Source organism: Podarcis tiliguerta, assembly GCF_965153285.1.
Source record: "Podarcis tiliguerta genome assembly, chromosome: 4".
In the NCBI taxonomy this organism is placed as follows: domain Eukaryota; kingdom Metazoa; phylum Chordata; class Lepidosauria; order Squamata; family Lacertidae; genus Podarcis; species Podarcis tiliguerta.
In genome coordinates this window covers 24,592,382-24,598,776 of record NC_139537.1, presented here as the reverse complement: position 1 = coordinate 24,598,776, position 6,395 = coordinate 24,592,382, and positions in this window count along the sequence as shown.

Genomic DNA, 6,395 nt, shown 5'->3' with positions numbered 1-6,395 from the left:
TGCAAGTACACAATGTAGCAGGTGTTTGCAAGAGAACATATAACACGTTTTGCCACTGTGGATACATTGTGTTACCATCTACATTCTCTTAGTGACTAATGTACACACATTTAACAGATTAAGGAACAAAAACCAATTTATTAGGTCAAACCCACTCTCCATCCAGACTGGTACTTTATTTTACAAAAGGCCTGGCTGACTGAGTTGCTGAAAGAGCACTAAAGCAATAGCAATATCCAGTTCCTTGTCATTTGCACCCAGTTTTCCTACACTCAGAGATTGAGAAAATATGCAGTAAATCAGAGCTTTCCAAACTCTGTGTGTTGTGACATGTTAGTGTGTCGACTGCTGTAGGTGTGTTACATGAATGCTCCCTGTGTTCCTCCCAGGGCTGGAAAGGGGTTAGTTTAACCTCCAGTTTGCTAGTAAAACTGAATTATGGTGTATTCAAATACTGCATGTCTAAAAAATGTCACCCACATTAAAAGTTTGGAAAGCTTTGTGGTAAATGATCATTAAAATACAAACAAGCTTAAAGTATTGTGTGATATGACTTCATCCACCATGTAAATCTCAGATTTTTTTTTCTGTTTAGTGGAAATATGCAAATTGCTTCAGCATTTTTACGGGTATGTGATAAAAGATTATTGGAGTAGCATCAGGAATACTGATAACGGTCACTGTAGAGCATTACTAAATCAAGGCATTTCTTGTACCATCTTTTCTGGATCTGATAAATTACTTGAAATTACTGCCCTCCAGTCAATTTATTTCAACAAGGCTTCAGAGGCTAGCCATTAGTATGAAATATCCCCATTGAAGTCAGCAGCAGAACTACCATTAGTAATTAATGGTTTTAATGGTGATCACCCCCCAAATTGTGTTTTGTTACTGTGGTGAACACCTATGGTCAATAGAATATATCATTTTGTCTAAGCTTTGTGGCAAATTCTGTGTGATTAACCCATTAGCAGATATCCTTATTTACATATAACCAAGAGAGAACAACAATATTATATGTATCCCTTTAATTTGTGGTGACCTTTGAGAAATCAATACTTCAATGGCAGTAAGGCTAATTACTTATGGGGCTTAAAAACAGCACCAAGGCTTTACTATGTAATTGTGTGTTTGATTAAAGTGCATTCCATTCATTTATCAAGCAAGTGATCATTCAATAGTAGTACAAGCATCTATTCAGCACCATGGAGAGTACCACCTCCATTACCTAGGTGCCATAGAACAGACAGCAGAAATAGTGGCATTCTTTCTTTGCCGTCTTCTAAAATTTGGAGGAAAAATTGTTCTCTTGTGAGTGGCTCACCTAATGCAAATGCAGCAAACTACTCACAAGCTTTCCTGCTTAAGCATAAGCCTTAAAATCAGGCATGTTAATTTTCTATCCCCGGGTTAAAAGAAATGTTTTTTCAACACGCCTTGGATCTATTATAAATGAACAACTCTCCAGAAAAATAGCTATTGAATGTATATCATTCTTCCACAAATTCTGTAACAAAAACTATAAATAGAAATGCATCCATATCATTGTGTTTATTGAATGCAGACAGGCACCTCAAATCCTTATATTTTATCATCAAGCAAATTTTTAAAGAATTACTTTGATTCAGTTTTGGCCATTTGTTCTTGATTCTATTTTTAAGGTTTTAAAGTTTGATGATGCTGTAATTATTTTACCCTGATACTTTTTTTGTGAATTGATGGTTTATAAAGATTCTTGTAAATAAATAAATCACGCTATTATAGCAGAGGGAGTTAAGGTGAAATGGTAGAATCCTCACATTTTGCCTCTCTTCTGAGTTTCTTAGGTGCTGCTTGCTACTCAACATAAGGATTGGTTTAGTCATTATTCAATAAGCTCCTTAAGCCAGGCAGGAACCTGCTATAAAACACCATGTAAATGACAATACTTGACTAATTATTTCCTCTAATAGTAAACTCAGCTGGTGGGTGCTGATAGATTTGTAGCCCAAACAGAACCACTGAAAAACAAGATACATCAGCATGCTTGGGAGGAACACTAAAGTTTGCAGAAGTAGATGTACCGTATTTTTCGCTCTATAAGACGCACCAGACCACAAGACGCACCTAGCTTTTGGAGGAGGAAAACAAGAAAAAAAAAATTCTGAATCCCAGATGCCAGAATAGCAAGAGGGATCGCTGCACAGTGAAAGCAGCAATCCCTCTTGCTATTCTGGCTTCTGGGATAGCTGCACAGCCTGCATTCGCTCCATAAGACGCACACACATTTCCCCTTATTTTTTAGGAGAGAAAAAGTGAGTCTTATAGAGCAAAAAATACGGTATATTTGGGGAAAATTTTAAAGGACCCCATCCCCAACCAACCCATTGGTGACTGAGCATGCTCTGTGGCCCCAGAATGTTGAGTGCCTGTTGGGCAGGGACAGAGAATGGCGGTTGTGGATGGACTGTATACTGGAAGAAGACTGGCTGGTTCAAATACTGACTGGCATTTATCAGTTCCAAATGAAGGTACAGTGAAGGCAAGAAAAAGTTTTGAAAAATAAACTAACTGAATTATTTTTTCAAACCATTCCACATTCAGCTGACCATCCACATTTGTAATAAACATTGCTTTATCAGCCACATATTTTCCTAACCCAGCCCTTGGAAACACATGCCCTCTTGCATGACATGAGGGTCAGATTTTATAGCATGCATCATTATTTACGGCGGAGGTTTAGCAGCCAAAGCTCATTATATTGTACATAGTTGTCATGCCCTTTGAAAAGGCTATTGTGAAAAGATGTAGTTAAAAGGAGCTTATCTTGCAGCTTGGGGGGGGGGGGCTTGGGAGTGATATATGAGCACTGAATGAATGAAACTAAATATTTTGCACAGAGCTCAGCCTTTTCGAAAGCAAAATCTTCCTGTCATGGATTGATGCTTTGATGCAACTTGAAGTATGTGAACAAGCATTTTTCACTCTGTAAAGACTAGACTGTGAAGGCCTGTGCTCTTCTATTCAAAAGTAAGTCCCTCTGAGCTCACTGGGACTTGCTTGCTTGCAGATAAGTGGGTACAGGAATTCAACCACCCCACCCTGGAGTTGGTGCTCTGACAACACAAAGGAGGAAAAGGGAGCATGCTGGGGAAAGATCAAGGGAATGCAGATGGTCAGCTGAATGTGGAATGGTTTGAAAAAATAATTCAGTTAGTTTATTTTTCAAAACTTTTTCTTGCCTTCACTGTACCTTCATTTGGAACCGATAAATACCAGTCAGTGTTTGAACCAGCCAGTCTTGGATGAATCCACAGGATCCAAAGCTCCTTCCCCCAGCATGCTCCTAGAATGGAAATGGAAAAAGAAAGAAACATGAGGACACTAGAATTATCAAAGTAGATTCTGTCTTCCTCCAGCTTCTGGCTGGCCATTACAAGCCAAGCAGAGCTTGGATATGACAGTTCTTTCACTATGAATATTCCCCTCCTCACTACAATTGGATTGATCTGTAGCTCGATAACTAATACATTATCAAGACAATCAATCTTTGTTGTCACTATACAAAGGAACATACGCACAAAACCCCCAAAACACCACACTTTGCATATTACCCTCAATTCAGATTTTCTCCATGGAAATGATTGCTATGCCTTAAGATGATAATAATAATAATAATAATAATGTTTAAAGCATCACTGAAAGGAGCATAATCAGGACTCACTTATGTCTGAGGAGTATTCCTATTATGGGAGTTGGACTTGATTATCTTTTAAGTACCTTCTTCCTTTGATTATCCTAAGACCTATTATAATTCTAAGTGCCATTATTACTTTGTAATATATAGTCTATTAATTATGAAGTATCTCTCTAGCTGAAGAGCCACACAAGTAGTTCTGTACATGTCAGTGATATTTATCAAATGTGAGCCTCTCATGCGAAGTTCCCTAAGCATTTTTTTATGTGTTTATGGATCTATCATTCAAAGAGGAAATGTCAAAAATCCCACCACACTTATAGCCACTTGCTGGATCTTGTTCACCATCTGCAATTGCATAGGTACAATTTGTATTATATGAAGAAAGACAAGCAGTACAGCATACGCACAGCCCAACCTTTGTAGCTTCTTGCAATTACCTGCTTGTATTTCTCATCCTTTCTCTGGCCGTGTACATTTAAATAGTGAATGGCTCACAGCTGCAGAAGGGAAGTGGTAGACAATCTGCAATTTTACTGTCAAGCATAGTCTTTTAGAACTCTGCAATTTGTGCAAATGGCTTTGTAGCTCCACTTGTTTCCTGGCAGCTCATCCTTTAGAGAGCTTTCCAAGATTAAAAGTATTAATGCTTTAGACAAGAAGGTTAAGGGAGGAATTTTATGAATTGTTCTGTCAGCCACTTTGTCTTAAATTGCAAGCCACAGTTGCCTCAAAATGGTCAAATAAGTGGTGTCAAGCAAAATCAACTTTGTGCATTTGAGGTCATCACCTGCTACAAAATTTGAAGGAAGTCGGAGTGATGCTCATCCAGTAGAGTGCTGCAGAACTACAACTGGCTGCATGCAACCTTTGATTTGACCATTCATTTAACTGTGTGGCTGTACACAAAAGCCAGTAAGAGCAGTTGCATCCTGGACCTAAGGGTGGTGAGTGGGTTCTGGACCAGATATTTATTAGACCCAAGAAAAAGACACCAGTCCAAAGGTGTGCCTAGATTTTGTTCACCTCTACATAGTCATTAATGATCTGGGACACCTCTCTCTTTTGGGATGCAATATCCATCAGAGTTTGGGATGCTGACACTCTTCAGAGCTAAGGGGATGGGCAGGTAAATAGCTTAATGCTTGTTTTGCCATTTCAACTTGGAAGGAAAGATGTGGGGAATAGAAAGCTGTGAGTTGATTGAAGATTACACTCTGGAAATCTGATGTCCACCTAGCAGATCTCCTGCCTATTTTTTAGGAGCCTGCTTGTTTGCCACAAGTCCTGCATCTGTAAATAAAATAAAAATATTACAAAGAAACGATGCATCTCCACTTTGTCATACAAAATCTCGCAGCATTGCACGAGAAGTGGAAACCTACAGTAACATGCCAGGGATCTCTAGGGAAGTTAGAGAGAGAGAGAGAGAGAGAGAGAGAGAGAGAGAGAGAGAGATCCTAAGAAGCAGCTGTGCAAAGGGTTGTAATGTTTCAAATTCCTAGGCATTAAACATGAAGATTGTGGGCATATTTTTCATTCTTTTTTTGCCACCATTTAAAAATAACATTTAGCATTGGTTTCAATCAAAGTGCGAACTACCAATATGTAAACATGTATTATATCTATTCTTCTTCTTCTTCTTCAGGTTCTAGCCCTACAAATGCCTGCTTGTCACTCAGATTAATTGAGTGTTCTTTAGAGACATTAATCTCTGGCTCAGCTAATAGTGTCTAATCTACAGAGCAGTGAGTGAAACTGGAGAACAGGCCAGCCATACCAATAGGCAGAGTGAGGCAGCTGCCTGAGGCACCTGACTTTGGGTGCCATGAAATGGCAGGAAATTGTCAATTATTTAATTTATTGCCGGGGAAGGGGAGAAGTGCTTATGGGATTGTCTTTCTCACGTGCTAAATAACCCAATTGGCTCTACTGTGTTCTCTGCGCCTTGATTTGGAGGAGAGCCAGGGGGACCTTTGCTGCTCTGCCTCAAGCAGCCAGATATAGGAACATTAGAGGAAAGCTGCCTTACACTGACTCGGACACTTGGTCAATCTAGCTCAGTACTGGCTACACTAACTGTCATAGTCTTTGCAGGATTTCAGACAGGACTCTCTCCCAGCTTTACCTGGATATGCTCCAATTGGTTTTAATAAGGTGCTACCTGAGCCACTTTCGGGTGCACACAGAAAGACATAACTCCTAAGGATGCAGGATGCTTGATAAACTTCCATCCTACACCTAGAGAACTTATGCGTAAGAAGTAGGCTTTTGTTGACTGGAAAGTATACAAATGAATGCATAACACTTAATAAATTGGAGGGGGGTATTTGTAGAAGGACCACTGCTGAAATTGAGGGCCAAAGGTTCCCCACACCACATGATACTTTTCCTTTCATGGAAGAGATATTTGTGTGGGGAAATTGTTGAGAATGACGTAGCCTTAGTTGTTTTTATCTTCTTGTTTTGCATGATCTTATATTGCATCCTTAGATGCAACAGTAATCAGAGACTTTTGGCTTAACAAGATGGATATTCTGTTTTCTTCTTTTGGAAGCAGCTGCCCCTTGAAAGAAAGGGCTGCCAGTTTGGGGGTGCAGCAGTGGAGGATAGTCGAACCCTTTCTCCAGTGATCCATATATACCATGAACTTCTTGTTAGTTATGAATTTATGTACAGGCACAATATGGCCTCAGATTAACTGCTTTCTTTGTGAAGT